Below are 18,636 nucleotides of genomic sequence, written 5' to 3'. Positions count from 1 at the left end.
ATATATATAAACTATTTTATATATATACACACACACACACACACACACACACATATATATATATATATATTCACACACACATAATATCTAAAGCTCAATAATAATGAGCTTTAAAAAGCTCACTTTTTATATACAAAATGTCTGTATATAAAGCCCTTTGTCAAAAGAATTAATTATGAATATTTTCTCCAAACCTATTGTTTAGTTAATTATTTTCTTAGTGTCTTTTGATTAGAAGATTTTTATTTTGATAAAGTCAAATTTGTGGTTTCTTTGTTCTTATTAAAAAAATCTTTGCCTACTGCAATTTCATAAAATATTTTCCTATGCTTAATCCTAGAAGCTTTATAATTTTAGCATTTATTTATAGGCTCATGATCCATTCCAGATTAATTTTTGAGCATAAAGTAAGATAAATGTTGAAGTGCTTTTTAAATTTGGATATACAGTTTCTCTGGTACCATTTGTCAAAAGACTTTTGTCAGTGAATTGCTTTGCTGCTTTGCTGAAATATTTGGTCACATAAATGTGAGTCTATTTCTGTATGCTATATTTTAATCTATTTGTCTTTTACTAATACCACACTATACTGAGTACTACAGCTTTATAATACATCTTGAAATTAAGCATCTTTAAGTTTGTTCAAATATTTTCTGCCATTCTAGGTCTTTTGTATTTCAAAATATATTTTATTTATTTTTATCAATGCATTAAAACTATACATAATAGTGGGATTCATTATGTCACTTTCATACATGCACATAATATAATTCGATCAATATCATTCCCTTATTCCTTCCATTCCAAATACATTTTAGAAACCACTTGTCTATACTCTTGAAACTTTCACAGGGAATTTATAACATTATTATATTGGATGCATACATACACTTATTTGTAAAATTTTGGGGGAAATGAACATCTTAACAGTCTTCCAACTATTAAATACAGTATTTATTTCTATTTACTTCAGTCTTGAAATTTCCCTTAGCCCTGTTAGAGAAATTTTCAGTATGGTGATATTGTGTATCTTTTGATAAATTAATTCCTTAAGATTTTATAGTTTTGATACTATTGGGTACAGTACTATTGAATTTTAAATGTCCAGTTGTTCATTGTGCAGGAATTTTGAAAGGATGCATTGGTGGAGCTAAGAAGTGCTGTGTCAGGAGTTGGGAATAGGAGTGAAGGCGGCTGGGAGAAGAGGACCCAATACTGAGCTGAAGGCTGCATGTCTGTGGATCAGAAAAATCGGCTATTACTTTCTGAGAAAAGATGTTGGATTAAGAAAAATAATGTTAGCCAAGCATGGTGGCGCACGCCTGTCATCCCAGCGGCATGGGATGAGATGGGAGGGTGGCAAGTTCAAAGCAGCCTCAGCCTTGGTGAGGCACTAAGCAACTCAGTGACACCCTGTTTCTAAATAAAATATGAAATAGGGCTGGGGATGTGGATCAGTGGTTGAGTGCCCCTGAGTTCAATCCCCAGTACACCCCCTCACGAAAAAAAAAGAAAAAAATGTTAGGCCTTTCCCACCCCTACTTCCCTTCATCTGTTTTTTGCCTGGTGTTGATTCTCAGGAATGGATCTTTTTGCAATTTAAAAAGAGCAATTCCTCTTGTAAGCAATGATGATTAAATTTAAATCCTTCTACAAAATGACACTTTAAAATCAAGAAAATATTAAGACATGACATGCCTAAGAACATTTTTTGTTTGTTTGTTTCTGTGTGTCAGACCAAGCAGAGCAGGTTGCTCCAAGTATCCAGGTAGCTCCATGGCCACCTGTGTTAAGGGTATTGGTAATGTTGAGGAGGCTTCGCCTTAGGGTAAAAAATTAGCAAGCAGATTCTGACAGATGCCTTGTCCTATTTTGAGCATTTATTTGTGCTGTCACCTAATCCTCCCAGTGATTTAGCATGTCCTCTAGAAGAATGTTTTTTTTTTTTTAATTTGAAAACTCAGTTCCATCCTTATTATAAACAACTGGAGCTGCATTAAATGCTTTGGCAGGCAGAAAAAGCATAGAGAATTTATGCTCCCCACTGTGATGAGTAATTTTTTCTAAATATAAATTGCTATGTTAAATCAATATGCTGAGTTTCCAACTATTGAGAACATGTATTCTATTAATTGATCATAAGCTTAAACTTTTTCCCAGAAAATTCTGATCGGCTTCTTTGAGAACTCTGCTCTCTACAATTTTAATGACCTTTTGCTATCCATTTTCTTTGGATAGCAGTGCATCCAACCTTCTAACTCTGGGTAAAAGAGCAGGCCTTAACATCAGGACACACAAAGGTTTATAATATAGCTATGTTTAAAGGAGGAATGAAAAAAAAACATGAAGATAAAAAAGAATGAAGAAAGCAAAGTAAGATGTTCTCAGAGTGAAGAGAGATTTGTATGCTGTAAAATTCCACTATTAATTGGGGCCAAAATACCAAGTGTGACCATGCTGGTCAAGCAAAGACCTTTATAATCATAGCACCTGATAATGTTATTATCTATATGCATGCTCCCTTGAAAATTAGTTCTGACTCTTGATGAACAAAACAATAACATTAGAATACATTTTGAAGTTCAGATTCCCAAACCAACATAGATCTATGAAATCAGATTCTAGCATGGGGGATCTGGAAAACTGTATATTTCTTTAAGTTCCTACACTAAATAAATAATATTTAAAATTATATAAAATTATAGATTAAAAAAAACTAGTGTATTTAGTTATGAAGGCACCCACAAGGCAGAACTAAATACCGAATACTACTGAAATATAATTAACCACTACTGAAATAGTTAAAACTTAGTTCTTCCCTGGTATGATTCTATAGATAGAAGACATGTATGGCAAGAGACTTAACTTTTCATCTCCTAGTTCACTGTATAGCCTGAATTTTTGTTATCATATATACATAGTATATTTTAAATATACTTTTAAAACCAATACAATTAAAAATAAACCTCGTCAGGTGATTCTAAAGAAGAGGGAGAATTGGGAAAAACTACTCTAGGGTGCAGTTTTAGAGTCTAAATAAATCCAAAGACTTTACAAGTGGCCAACTGAACAACTAATTCACAGACTCTTTTAGGACTAATGTTTAGCTCATGAGAAGTATGGCCATATTGTTTAAACATCTAAATATTTTTCCTACCAATTGATAATATTTTCTCCATGGACTCCTAGGACCCCCTGAATTTACTTAATTTTCAAAACCTAAAGAGTTAATCCCATAACAGGCACAGCAAGAGGTCTCCAAGACCCTGCCCAAGGCCAATAGACCGATGTCTGTATGGATGGATGCTCAAAAATTTCAAAAGAACCTAACTGAGCAGAAGAAACCATATTTTCTCTGAAATATTGGTATCCAAAAGTGCAACAAAAGGATATACAGCAGTGTAGCCAGTTCTTTTCTTTGTGTTGATAGAAGACTGCATCTTTTTTTGGTCTATGAAGGACAGTGCCAAGGGTCTATATAACAAATTGCTACTGTTTAAATAATCAGGACCCTGCCAATGAATACAGTATCCTTTTACAATACTCAGCAAGAGCATTTGCCAGAGGGTCAGAGAGGATCCCAGGCAGATTTAAACATCCACGTTCCACAGCCTGCCCTGGCAGCCGGCTCCTCACTCCCACTCTATTGATCATGATGAGGAGTCTTGATTTCTACACGCTTTTATTTGACCTTGTAAGGTTAAGTTATAGAAAGACAAGCAGGATCACGCTAGCTCTGATTTTTTTTTCCTTTTTAGTTACAAGACAACACCCCAAAAGGTTTTTTTTTTCAGACAGTTGAAGTTAAAGTGAAGGAGAAAATTATTTTTTAAAGACTGATGGAGCTCTTGGAAAATCATTTTACTTTGGAAGAATTCCTATAGTCCAGTACAGCAGAGAGGATTATAGGGTATACCAGGTAACTTCAAGCATTTTATTTCAATTTATTTTCCTACTAATGTTGATTCACACACAGTGCATTGGTACAAATTATGTTTGTGAGGTTTTTCCAGCTAAACCATGAGCTCCTTATGATTTAAGAAGATGGCTTCCGTTTTCATATCCATTGCACCTATGGTAGAGCCTAGCACACAGTTGTTCAGCTAGAGTTTCTGACATGAAATAGAATGGGTTGGGAATATGAAGAGAAGGGATGATATTTAGGAAATCCTTTAAATTTAGTGCATTACAATAAATTTTTGCCTCTCTTCTTGATTCTCTAAATGGGGTAGTTATATCTATAATATTATTAATATCTGTAATAAAGTCCTATCAGAATGCACTAAGGATAATTTCACAGGAATATCTTTTGAAAAATGCCTTGAATCTTTTAGATGAAATGTGTTGGTAGGTAGAATGGCCTCCCTAAAGATTTCTATGCACTAATCACTAGAATTTGTAAAACAAAAATTACAAGGCAAAAGAACAGTACAGATGCAATTAATGTTTTAAGAAGACTATCCTGGATTATCTACATTGGACAAATCTAATCACATGAGGCTTTAAGAATAAAGGATTTGGGGAGGGGTGGGGGGATAGTAGAGGATAGGAAAGGCAGCAGAATACAACAGACACTAGTATGGCAATATGTAAATCAATGGATGTGTAACTGATGTGATTCTGCAATTTGTATATGGGGTAAAAATGGGAGTTCATAACCCACTTGAATCAAAGTGTGAAATATGATATATCAAGAACTATGTAATGTTTTGAACAACCAACAATAAAAATTTTTTTTTTAAAAAAGAATAAAGGATTTTACTTGACCAAAGTTAGATTCAGAGAATGAGAGGGACTTGACCCACCAGCAATGGAGGGGAGCACAGGAAAGCATCATGAAGGGATGTGGGTAGCCTCGGGGAGCAAAAGCCAGTCAAGTACAACCACCAAGAACCAAATAAAGCCCACAATCAGAACCAACTCCAATGGTTTCTCCCAAAGATCCTCCAGTAAGAAAATTGTTAACAACTTGATTTTAGCCCAGTGAGATGTGTGTCAAACTTTTCATCCTAACAAACTACGAGATAATAAATAGGTGCTATTTTATGGTATTAAAGTCTTAGTAACTCCTTAGAGCAGCAAGAGGAAATTAACACAACAATGAAGTGACTTTATAATTCTCACATGTCTAAACAATTTGAAACTTAAAAGTCTAATTGTCCTTAATATAATAAGTGAAAAGAAGTGGTTTGCTATATTTTTGCCTTCAGCTTTATTTAGAAAAATATATGGCTTGTTAATCCACTCATTCAATAAATATTTACTGAGAGTCTATATACATCAGGGACTGAGGAATGACCTGTGAATTTTGACATACCTTCAGTGTGTCCACCAGGCCACCACAATTCCACCTGGCTTACTTCCTACTTACTGGACACTCTCCAGTCTCCTTTGAAGGTTACCCCCCTTCTTACTAGTCCCTTCAATGATGGGAGCCACAAGGCTCATTTCCACACTCATTTCTATTTCCACAATCTTGCTGATCTCCTCAAGTTTCACATCTTTAAATATAATTAATACATTCAGTACTTCCAAATTTGCATCTCCAACTCAGACCTCCCTCCTGAATTTCTGACTCATAGCAAATTGCCTTTCCAGTATCTCTGCTTGTATGTTGATCAAAGATTAGAATCTCAAAACTGAATTCTTGATCTTTCTCCCACAAAAACTAGCTTGGCACACAGCTTTCGCTACCTCAGCTGATGACAACTCCAGCCTTTCAGTTCCCCAGCTTCAAAGCTTGAAAGATATCCTTGACATCTCTCTTTCTCTAGTACCTAATATCTTATCTGCAAATTCTGTTGACTCTATATACAAAAATTCTCCCATTTCACCATCTCCATCTGGTCAAGATCAGACTTCTCTCACATTTGGATGCACTAGCCTTGGAGATCTAATAGGTCTCCCTGCTTTGTCCTTGCTACTGTGTGGTCTGTCCTCAACATAGCAGCTGAAATGATCTTTCTGGAACTCAAATAAAAATTATTATTTCTCTATTCAAAACCTTTCAGTTGTATCCCATTTCACTCAGAGAAATAGTCAAAAGCCTCACATGCTCCCACCCGCCCCTGGAAGTTTGGTGAAGTATCCTAACCTCCTCTTCTGCACTGGTCATTCTGGTCCATATGCTGCAGCCACAGTAGTCCTCTTGCTTTGACTTAAACATCAGGCCTGCTGTCACCTTAGCATTGGCTGTTCCCTCTGCCTGAAGTGCTACCTCTAAGTATATACTGGTATAATTCCCTTCTCTCCTTCAAATCTTTGTTTAAATGCCATGGTGTTATGGTATAGAAATTAAGTGTCTGCAAAAGCTCATGGGTGAAATAATGCAAGAACATTCAGAGGTGAAACAATTGGATTATGAGAGCCTTAACCCAGTCAGTGGATTAATCCCTTGGTGGGATTAATTGAGTGGTGAATAAAGACAGGTAGGGTGTGGCTGGAGGAGGTGGGCATTGGGGGTGTGCCTTTGGGGTAAATATTGTGTATTTAAGGAGTGACATCTCTCTCTTTCTGCTTCTTGCTCACCCTGTGAGCTGCTTCTCTCCACCACACTCTTCTGCCATGTTGTTCTCCCTCATTTCAAGCCCCAAGGAATGGAGCCAGCCTTCTATGGGCTGAGACCTCTGGAATCATGAGTCCCCAGATAAACTTTTCCTCCTCTAAAATTGTTCATGTCAGGTCTTTTAGTCACCTCAGCCAAAAAAGGTAACTAAAATACATGGTATGTCTTCACTACCCACCTTATACCATACTGAATTCAGCCTGTTCCCACAAACTCTCCCTACTCCTCATTTATCATTTTTATCATATTTTACAAATTATTTATTTTTTATGTTATTGTTAACTCTTCATTTCAATCCTTCAGCATCTAAACCTTACAACTGCAAGGTCCTTTATCTATTTTGGCACTATTTAACTCTGACATATCCCAAACAGAGCCCAGCACATAGTGGGAATTAATAAATATCTGTTGAATAAATAAAACGTAGGTTCAAAAATCAATTGAGTTTGTTAGTAATAAGATTGGAGGAATCTCTGAGTCAAATATAGTGTGTAATGTTTTCTACACTTATTTGATCACAGAACTCATTTGTTATATCAAATTTATTAACATTTCATAAAACTTCCATTTCACAGTTTAAAAAATGCTACAGCAAATCATTTTTTAATTCCCTTCCATCTACAAAGGGTATAATTTCACCAGGAAAAAAAATTGCAATCTTACATTGCTAGCCATGGCCTATCAGTGTGATTTTCTAATTGAATCACTCTGTTTTGAAAGAGGTAAGGCCATCCAGGCAGTAGTTTGAGGATGAACCCTCACTGATCTCATATGCTTCTGTTTTCAATTCATTCTGCTTATGAAACCTGCAGCATTCCCATTAGTTACGAGTTTTCAGACCTGTTAGAGGTACTTTATATACAGAGTTACAAAAAATTGTGCTGTATATGTGAATAATGAGTATAATGCATTCCACTATTGACATGTATTTTAAAAATAAATAAAAAACAGTCTTATCCTTTAAAAAATAAAAAAAAAAAAAAATCTAAGCAGCAAAGGGATCATTAGAGCTTCATTAAGCAGGCCAAATCAATGTGGTCAAATGTGTCCACAGCAGATACAGCACTGTATCATGTATTATACTTCATACTACCGAGGAGCACTTTTTCACTTATTAAATTCTGACATGGTATACCAAAATCCTCTTCTAAACCTCAAATATTCAACAACCTCATCAATTTATAACACGGATTTTATGGTTGTATCTATTGCTGGAGATTTTTTTCTGACTAATTTATAGGACCATAGATTTGAAGAATAAATCTCTAATGTCTGCGGTAATACGAATCCTGATTAGTTAATGTTATCCTTGCCCTATAACATTTCTTAGAGACATGTAATTATTTCTCACATTTGAAAAAAAAAAAAAAAAAAAACAAAGAACTTCTCTTGATGCTGCTTCCTTCTCACTTTTTCTTTGATCCCATCTTCAGCAAAATACATTGAGGTGGTTGCAATTCGTTAGATGCATACCTGGTTCTAGTGGAATCTTAACACGTAGATTATATGGTCATATGGTTTCTTTGTGGTCTATTATATGGTCTCAAGCTTCTGTGTGGAGTCTAGATAGTAAGTGAAAGGGGGATAAAAAGGAGCTTTAACCACTAGAGTCTGACCAGTTCATTTCAAAATATACCATGAAAGTATATTTTCTCTCTGTGCTTTCCTGTATATGATGTATTAGTCAGTTTTTCTTTGCTATAACAAAATATCAGGGGCAGGAGCTGGGGTGGTGGCTCAGTGGTACCGCATTTTTTGCCTAGCACTTGTGAGGGACTAGGTTCAATCTTCAGTACCACATAAAAATAAAGAAATAAAAGTATTATGTCCATCTACAACTAAAACATATTCAAAAACAAATATCAGGAATGGAGTACTAAACAAAAACAAAAAGAAGTTGTTTTTTTTGTTGTTGTTGTTGTTTTTGGCTCATGGTTTGGGGGACTGAATGTCCAAACAGCATGATGTAGCCTCTGGTAAGGTCCCTGTGACGGAGAGCCAGAGAAAGAGACCACATCTCCAAACAGGAAGTCAAAGAGGAAGAAGGTGGGGCCAGGTTCTAGTCTTTGTAGTAATCCTCTCCAGAGAACTAAAGGAGAAATTCCTTAGTCCCTATGAAGGGTACATCCAAAGTGACCTAAGCATCTACCATTGGGCTCCATCAACTTCCAGTTCCAACACTCTGGGGATCACACTCCCGACACAAGAAACTTTGTGGGAAAAAGCAAGAACCAAACCATAGCAATGTCTGATGAGGAGCTTGAGTCTACATATAAATGATCAATTTTAAATTGTTCTGCTTTTTCCTAAAACACTAGTACATTCGTTTTTAAAGAAAATGTATTAATTTTCATGAATACAATAATATCTTTGTTTCTAGAAAGAAAGGAAAGAATATAATGGCCTCTTAATTTTGTTTATGAGGTTTCATATGTTTTTTAGTCACCATCTTATCATTACTGGCTTCATCTCACAGACTTAAAAATGAGTGTGGATACAAAATCTAACTTAATTTCATAACATTTATATCATATCTGTATTGCTCTGTGCCCTGGGAGGTTCTGAGTATACCGAAGCACATTCAGAAGAATCACTGTTTACACACAAGCTAAGAATTCAGTCATGAAGACAAGATTATAAGCCAACAACTAGAATAAAACATGTGTTTTGGGAACATATGAGGGAATAATATGGAGTGGGAAAAAGGAAGAAAGAGTAGAGAATATTTCTGAACAAACAGGATCTGTTTGAACTCTGCCCAAAGCCTAAGTGGAGGTTTGGCAGAAAACACTGGTAGAAAGAATGGAATCTTCACTGAAAGCAATCATCAAGCAAACCAGGGAGACTTTCAAAGCCCATACGTGGCACATTAGGAAAATGGCAAGTGGTACTGTGAAGCTGAAACTCAGGACCAGGCTTCATCGTAGTGAAGAGAATTAATTAATTCAGTGCAAATGTAAGTTCACAGAGAAAGTTCTACTATGCCCAAAGTAGGAAAGTACTTCCTTCCTTTGCTTTAGAAAATAGTACATACATAATTACTTTAAACATTGGATTTAATAATTCCTTAGGAGAAATGTTTTTCAACTATGTATTTTTTTCTTTGTATGTGAAGAATAAATTTCACATGCATCTCCCCCTTTAATGTGTTTCAATAAGCTGAAAATAAACTTAGGGCAGCTCTGGGTTATCCAGAACATTGATGTTAATTGTAACTCTCTTCTATTTGGATTTGTTTCTGTAAAATCCATTTATAGCTTACTGCCTCAGCAGTCTTTGTGCAGGAAGAATTAATTTCTTTGAAAGGTTAGGGTTCAAAAGATTCAAAATGATTACTGCCTCACCTATTTTAGGGTATTCACACACACACACACACACACACACACACACACTTATACATACACCAAAAACCCATTTCATAAATTACAAGATTTACAAACTTTGTCAGTCACTGAAGGTTACTGTGGTATGTGAGATCATTTGAATTTTCTGATCTCACCAAGGACATTAAGAGCATTTTGTGAAGTCATTCAAATTATTGATAACCCAGAATGACTCTGAATTAATGTTCTGCTTCAAAATTCAACAAATGCAATATAATGTCACATGGCAGTGAATCTGCGATGTAAATCACCCTTTAATCAGTTTTGCTAAAAACAGAATCCAAGGGAAGAAACACCAGCTATTTATTTCATCGGCTTCTCAGGATTCTCACTCGTATGGAGCGCCCTCTAATGGTCTAATGGCCTTACTGCATCAATGAGTCAACAACCGGAAAGGAAGCTTCTGTTCTCTGCAGGTAGCAAACACTTTACTTGCTTTTCTGCCATCTTCAGAACATCAAGAGCTAGACACGTCCTGTTACTCTCCTCGTTTAGAAGATAAGAATACTGAGGAGTAGACAAATGGCCTGATTTCACCCAGCTGGAACATAGTGACATGAAGATTTAGACCTAGGGCTCCACAACTCTTAACCCTCATTCCAGTGTGACCTGAGCCATGACATCACTATGATGAATGATTTCAGCATGGATGAACCAATAACATAAGCATCAGGAATAAATAAAGCATATATTTCGTATGTAAAAATACAGCCTAATAGAGGCAGAGGTTTCTGGGAGATATGTAAATTACCGTCACAGTTTTTATGTGCCAACTGCTGTGTAGGCATTTTAATTCACATTCTCTCTTTAGTCCTCAAAATAGCCCACAAGGTGTGCATTGTGACCTTATTATTGAAATAGAAACCTGAAGGTAGAAAGTGAATGAGTGTGTCCAAAGTTATGAGGCCAAAATTGAAAATCTTGAGATTTAATCCCAAATCCCACTGATTCCTAGGCCTATGCTCTTTCTGCCATAAATCGAGTGAGCTGTTAATGGTAATGCTTTGTTCAGTATTCATTCTTCCCACTACTGTCCTCAAGTTGTTCACCATATTAAAGCATTTTAGAGCAACATGAAGGTCACTGTATAATATGGAAAACCCAAGAATATTTATAGGCAATATAATGCACCCCCTGCCAAACTAGCCACCTCCAAATCCCCAGAACCTGTAAATATGATATCTTAAAAGGCAAAAGAGACTTTGAAAATGCAATTAAGTTAAGGATGTTGAAAGGGGAAGAGTGTTACGGATCAAATGGGACCAGTATAATCACAAAGGTACCCTATAACTCATTTGATCATAGACCTAAATGTAAGATCTAAAACTATATAATATCTAGATTCATATATAGTAGAAGACATTGTTGAACTTGAGTTATACAAAAATTTCTTAGATCCAACACCAAAACCATGATCCATAAAACAACACATTTTTGCATACTATACTTCAAAGAATTCCAAGATGATTTTGCTGAGGGAAAGATACGAGACAAAGAGGAGCTATACAATCTGTTTCCATTTTTCTAAAATTCTAGGAAGTATAAACTAATAGAAGGTAATAGAAAACAGACCATGGTTTCCTGGGGATCAGGAAGGAGATGAGGAAGGACAGGGACTTGAATATCCTATTTATATACTAAGTTTGGTGGTGAACAAGACCGATTCGCCTTCATGGAAAGTCCTAGTTTTCATGGAATTTATATTCTGTGGGGAGAAAGCCACTAAAAAACAGACAAATAGGCAAAACAATTTCAAAACATTATTGTGCTATGAAATGATAAGAAAATGAAACAGTTTGCTGTCCTGAAGTAACAGGTGTAGGAGGGGATTTTAATCAAAATCCCAAACAAGTGGATTCCCAAGGTAGAACATTCCAGATAAAATGAACAGCAAAGACATAGTCCCTATGACTAGAAAGTGTTTAGAAAGATGAAACAGTATCATCAGAGCAAAGGAAGGAAGAGAAAAGAGGCTGTTGTAATCACTAAGTTTTAGTATAATGTGCAAGTGTGTCCCAGCTGAGATTTGGGGAAATTCTAGTGAGGCCGACTTCCTATATTGATAGAGAATATGAGGTGAGATTTGGGGAACATGATCATTTCATTAGTAACGCAATGACTGAATTTCTTGGATATAGAGACTGGGGACTCTGGATTATTCAATACTGTATCTCCAGCACTTCACTCATAATAGGCTTTCAATTACTACTGATTAAAAGAGCACATTTGAAAATCATCTCTGAAATAGATATTTTAATTTTATACCTTAATTTAAGGGCTCTATTTTTCAAGAATGTTATACTGGGTTTCTTCTTGGTGACAAACCTGTGCTGAGCACTAAAGACATAAAAATATGTCTGTCCTACTTTCTGGGATCTTAGAGAGTTTACTTAGTTTATTAGAGCTTACATGATAATTGTAGCTTCAAAAGATTTGTGCAATGACTAGAGATACCATTAGAACAATTATTCATGAAATTTAAAAAGTCATTCTAATGTAAGAAAGGCACTAGAGTGACTTACAGAATGGGAGGTGGGGGATCCCAATAGGTTTAATGCCCATGTCTCCTCTATTCCAGGATTGAATTGGGCCACTATCTAACCATTTCCTACAGTATGGCCCACTCAACAGTTCTCACTGTTATACTCATGAATCAGTGCTCACTTCCAGCTGTAGATGGTCTGACAGCTGTCTGAAAAGCTGGGTGTTTAATGCAAGTCACTGCAGAATGTGATGACTTTATTTTAAAATAGATTTGGACATCTTTAAATGCTTTTTTACAAAATTTGGATGCAGCTGGTCTGACCAACCTTGTGGAGTCATTTTGAAATTTAACTTTTATCTATTTATGTCAGAAATTTAAGAACAAAATTATTTTTGTTGAAAATTAACTCAGGTTCTGAAAAGGTTGCTTGTATAAAGAATATCTTAAGATGATGAAATAAATAGCTTGAAAAGAAAGAAAAATGGAGACTTCAACCTATAAAGACTTGTACATATGATATTTTCTGTTTAAAATATGCACTTAAATATTCTAGTCAATAAAAGATTATACCACATCTAAAAAACTTAAACATTTTTACAGATCTGAGGCAAAAGGATATAAACTGTCTAGAGGAAAATTTTACAAAATGGATCAAAATATAGATGCCATTCACTCTACAAATTCTACTGTTAGAGCAGTGTCCTAAAAACTTCTCAAATTTGTCCATCAGAAAAAATTTTGATGTAAATAAATGTGATTTCCCCACAAACCCATATACCCATACAGTGTCCTCACTCTCAAAGAAGCTGATGCCTTGAAATTTCTTGGAAATTCTAGTTTTCTATTTAAAATGTATGTACATTTTGCATTCTATTCAGTTACTGTGTTAATCAGCTTTCTATCACTATAGCATATACTTGAGAAATCCAGCTTAGAAAGAGAAAAGGTTTATTTTGGCTCACAGTTTTAGAGGTTCCAGTCCATGATCTATCGACCCCATTCTTTTGAGCCTGAGAAAGTACATCGTGCCAGAAGCACATGGCAGAGCAAAACTGCTCAGCTCATGCCTGGGACTTACAGAAAAAGAGAGAGAGATGGGGCTCCTGCAATTGCCTGCAAGGGAACACCCCCAATGACCTCTAGACCTCCCACTAGGCCCACCTACAGGCTCTACCACCTCCCAGGAGTAGACCTTTGCGGGGCACTTAGGATCCAAATTATAGCAATTACTAAACCATATAGTAAACAAATACAAAGTTATTTTGTGACTTCTGTGAAACAAGGACACCTGGGAAAATGTAGCCTCATTGATTCAGAGGGGTGCCAACAAGGATGGCAATGGTGGTATTTTTTAAAAGAGATCAGCCAAAACAGAAATTTGGTCGAATAAATGATCATATTTTTAAACACTACCTTATTTCTTTTTTATTAATTTTTAAATTTATATGTGACAGTGGGATGTATTACAATTCTTATTACACATATAGAGCACAATTTTTCATATCTCTGATTGTATACAAAGTATATTCACACCAATTTGTGTCTTCATACATGTACTTTAGATAATAATGTCCATCACATTCCACCATCATTTCTAACCAAAACTTTTGTGAGAATGTATATTAACAAAAATAATTTTTTTGAAATAATTAAAATATTAACTAAAAAATAGGTAGATGACATGGTATCTAAATCAAAAATATGGTAAGTGAAATAAGCCAGGCATACCAACACAAATGAAGCATGATTTCACTTTTTTATGTGATCTTAAAGCTCAGAAATATAGAGTAGAATGGTGGTGACCAGAAGCCAGGATGGAGGGTAGATGGGAAAAGAGGAGATATGGTCAAAAGGCACAAAGTTTCAGTTAGACATGAGGATAGGTTCTGGTGATCTATAGCACATCATGGTATGACTTTAGTCAGCAATAATGTATATTTCAACATACCTAAGACAGTGAGTGGACTTTAAATCCTCTCACCACAATGAAAAGTATTTAAGGTAATGGATACTTTAGCCTAATTTGAACATTTCAGAATGTATACATTTATTAAAATATCACGTCATACTCCATAAATATAAGCAATTGTTATCTGTCAATTTAAAAAGAGATAAAGTTTTAAAACTAAAACAATGAAAAAGAAATGGTTCCATTTTAAATGGATAGATGATAGATAGATAGATAGATAGATAGATAGATAGATATCTTCGTCAGAATGTCAATAGGAACAATGTCAAGGGAATCAAAATAGAAGTGTTGCAAAGTAATGAACCATACTATGTGTGAGTGAAGGACCTCAAGACCCCAGGCCCAACATTAGGAAAACTAACCCCTGTGCCCTGAAGCTGCAAGATGTTCCCTTACACAACCCCCATGTCAAAACCCCACCAGCTGCACGTAGCACTTCAAGTCTCACATAATGTTACCACAAGATGTTCCATATAGATAACCCCGGAGGGGCCAAACTTAAGCAAACATGGTAAAAACAGGAACTAAAAGGACAGGGTGCAATTTTATGGTTTTTCCGAGAACATAAAGTGGAAAAAACAAGTTTGCCCCCCGGGTGACCAAGAGGCTGGATTCAGAGGAACCAATAGAATAGCTGTTGCTGGGCTAAGCTAGAAACTAACCCCCTGCTCCCTATAAAAGATCTGTACCCCAAAGCCTGGTGTGCCAGTTCACCTAAGCTCCGGCTGGGGTGTTGCTGAGCACCCGCAGGCGCCTGTGTATCAATAAACTTGCCTCTTGCTTTTGCAGCCAGTGTCTCTCTCGCGTGGTCCTTTCCGGGTTTGGGATCTGTGGATCTTTCATGAGGACGAACTTACATTGAGCAAACTAAGAACTGCTTATCCATAATCTATTTTCAAAATGTTCATTGATGATTTGTGTATTTTTTTTATTTGGGGGATAACACTACATATATGACTGCAAGGATACAAGTGTATATGTATATATAGATATAAGTGTATAAATGAATATGTAGATGTACATATATATGTATATATTGTGTATGTAAGTGTATATAGGGAGATATGTGTACATTTGTGCATATGTATGTATATAAGTGTGTATATATATGTGTACATACACATGTACTGCAAGGATATAAGAGCATATGCACACACAAACGACTACAAGGAAAAGTGTTTAATATTTTCTGTGTTCTGGAGCTATGCTCTTCTTATGACTTTTGGGCTATATTTCTTTATTGAGCAAATTTTATTGAGCAAAGTATTTAACCTTTCCCCTATCTCTACTCATATATTTTCTGACCATCAATTTTGTAAACTTGTGGTGTTCTGTTTTTTATTAAATTTCCTAAGTGTTTTATCTTCTTTCTTCTTAAAGAATCACCCCTTTGATTTTTTTTAAAATCAGTGTTACTTTATTTCTTAAAAAAAGTGAGAAGGAAGTAGCATTTTTATTTTCTTATTAAGTGATTTCTGATTGTATTTTTGGTAGGTCTTCAGGCCTGTGCAATTTTTTTCTTTTTTTATTTTGTCTAAATGTCTTGAATTAAATACCTATTTCATGGGTGCCCATGCTTCTTGTTAAATAGTGAAATCATGTAACGTTGTAGATTTTCCTGTCAGTATAGCTTTGGATGCATTGAATAACTGATGTGCAGTGCTCTAATTTTAAATTTTCTAATAATAAATAATTTCAGAATTAATTTTCTATTTTACTCAAAGAGTCAGAAATAGAGAACAGAATTATCATTTGCTCTGTTAACCAGTTCAAAACAGGCTGCCTATTTGGTAGAACTCAGAGATAATTATTGAATTGGTTAATTAATTAGTCATTGAATGATTTCAATTTATTGCATATTTATAATTAGAATGTAATATTATTTTATTTTTATCATAAATATATCCTTGACAATTTTTTACTTTTTGGAATTCATTGCATGTTTTCATTTAGTATTTAGTGATGCTTAGAAATAAGGCATATTCTCTAACCACAGGAGAAATATTTGATACATTTATAAGTTTGTTGTCAGCAATTATTTTAGCATTCAGGTTTTTAAAAATTGGTTTCAAAACAGAATACACCATAAGGAAATGAACTTCTGTCATTTTATTTGGTTTTTCTTTATTGTGTTCTTTATCAATTTGAGGCTATGTAATTTATCATCTAAATGTATTTGATGGCATATTATTTTCATTATGGATTATGACTTCTCTAAAATAAAGTTGTATTAGTATGCAATAAATATTGCCCCCAAATTTATCTTATTAATAGTTCCCAATTTATTCAGTTTCAAGTTCTCTGTCATTGAACTTTCTTTTTATGTTTTCTTTGCAGTATGCAGTTAGATATTTTTATTTAACTTAAAGATGTTTAACCCCATCTATCTTATATTGCCTGTATAATACATTTTCCATACTTTTAAATTATATTTGATGCTTTCTATTTTAACATTTGTCATAATTTAGAATTGTATCCTCCATTTTTAACAAACTAGCAGTTATTATTTTTACACTTCAAAAATAATTCAAACTACCTTTCTCTCATTATTTCATCATCTGACTGTAAATTATTGCATCACATTGTTTTCTTCTCGGAGTTCTTTAGAAGATGATCCCTTGTTTTCCAAATTTTCCCATTGCAGCAATGTTTGAAGGCAGCACATTTTATTTCTTTCTTAGTCATACATTTGTCCTAGACACTTGAAGAATTCTTTTCTTTATTTTTGGAACTTAACAGTTTTTGCCAAAGGGTATTTGTGTCTTTTCTTGATAAGTGTGCTGCCGCAGCCCGGCTGGCTGCAGCAAAATAACCGGGGGATGACGAATAACTTGTGTAGATTGATACAGCAGGAGTGGGAGCCGTTTATTGCAAGACAGGAGCAGTATTTATACATTCCACACAGCTTATCTAATTAGCATAAACTAGATACATCAGTCAACCAATCAGGAATCTCTACACCTAATGGCTCGGTTTTGTTACTTCTCAAACCACTCCCTCTGACATTTTGCCAGGCACCATCCAGACTTGTTTACGAACTTTAACATTCCCCTGGCAAAATGCCAGGTGTTATTTTGACTTGTTTACAGACTCTAACATTCTGGATGGTGCCTGGCAAAATGTCAGGTGTTATTTTGACTTGTTTACAGACTCTAACAGTGTGCCTAGAATTTTATCTAAGTCTACCATTTTATCTTAGTCTAGTATTTTGAATTCCATGTGATTATATCTCATTGTGGAAGATTATCTGTTCTGTTCCCCTTATCCCAGAGTCTCCCACAGGAATGCTTACAATGTTGACATCGTAATGTCCCCTTCAACCAGATAAGTCTTAACATGTTATCATACTCAAGAGCACACATAGATCCCCTTCGTACCTATTAGCACACTTTTGATTGTTTTTTGTGACTATTCATTAAGTCCCTTATTAGAGTCAAATGCCATTATAGCTGAAATAATATGTTATGTGCTGGCAGAAGCTCTGAGTTCAATCCATTCCCACCTGTCCACTTTTTTAAAACATTTTTTTAAATTTTTTTTATTTTTCTACTTAGTTATACAGGACAGTAGAATGCATTTTGACACATTGTACACAAATGGAGCACAACTTTTCATTCCTGTGGTTGTACATGATGCAGAATCACACCAGTAGTGTAATCATACATATACAGAGAGTTATAATGTCCATCTTATTCCATCATCCTTACCATCTCCTCCTCTCCCCTCACTCTCCCCTGCACAATCCAAGATCCTCCATTCTTCCTTTCCCCACCCCATTATGGATCAGCATGTGCTTATCACAGAAAACATTCATCCATTGGTTTTTTGGGGTTTGGCTTATTTCACTTAGCATGATATTCTCGAGCTCCATCCATTTACTTGCAAATGCCATAATTTCATTATTCTTTAAGGCTGAGTAATATTCCATTGTGTATATGTACCACATTTTATTTATCCATTCATCAGTTGAAGGGCATCTAGATTGGTACCATAGTTTAGCTATTGTGAATTGAGCTGCTTTAAACATTGATGTAGCTGCATCACTGGAGTATGCTGGTTCTAAGTCCTTTGGGTATATACTGAGGAATGGGATAGCTGGGTCAAATGGTGGTTCCTTTCCAAGTTTTCTAAGGAATCTCTGTTCTGCTTTCCATATTGGCTGCATCAATCTGCAGTCCCACTAGCAAAGTATGAGTGTGCTTTCCCCCCACATCCTCACCAACACTTATCATTG

The sequence above is a fragment of the Marmota marmota genome, unplaced genomic scaffold (genome assembly GCF_001458135.2).
Source record: "Marmota marmota marmota unplaced genomic scaffold, marMar, whole genome shotgun sequence".
Classification (NCBI taxonomy): Eukaryota; Metazoa; Chordata; class Mammalia; order Rodentia; family Sciuridae; genus Marmota; species Marmota marmota.
This window is presented reverse-complemented; position numbering follows the sequence as displayed.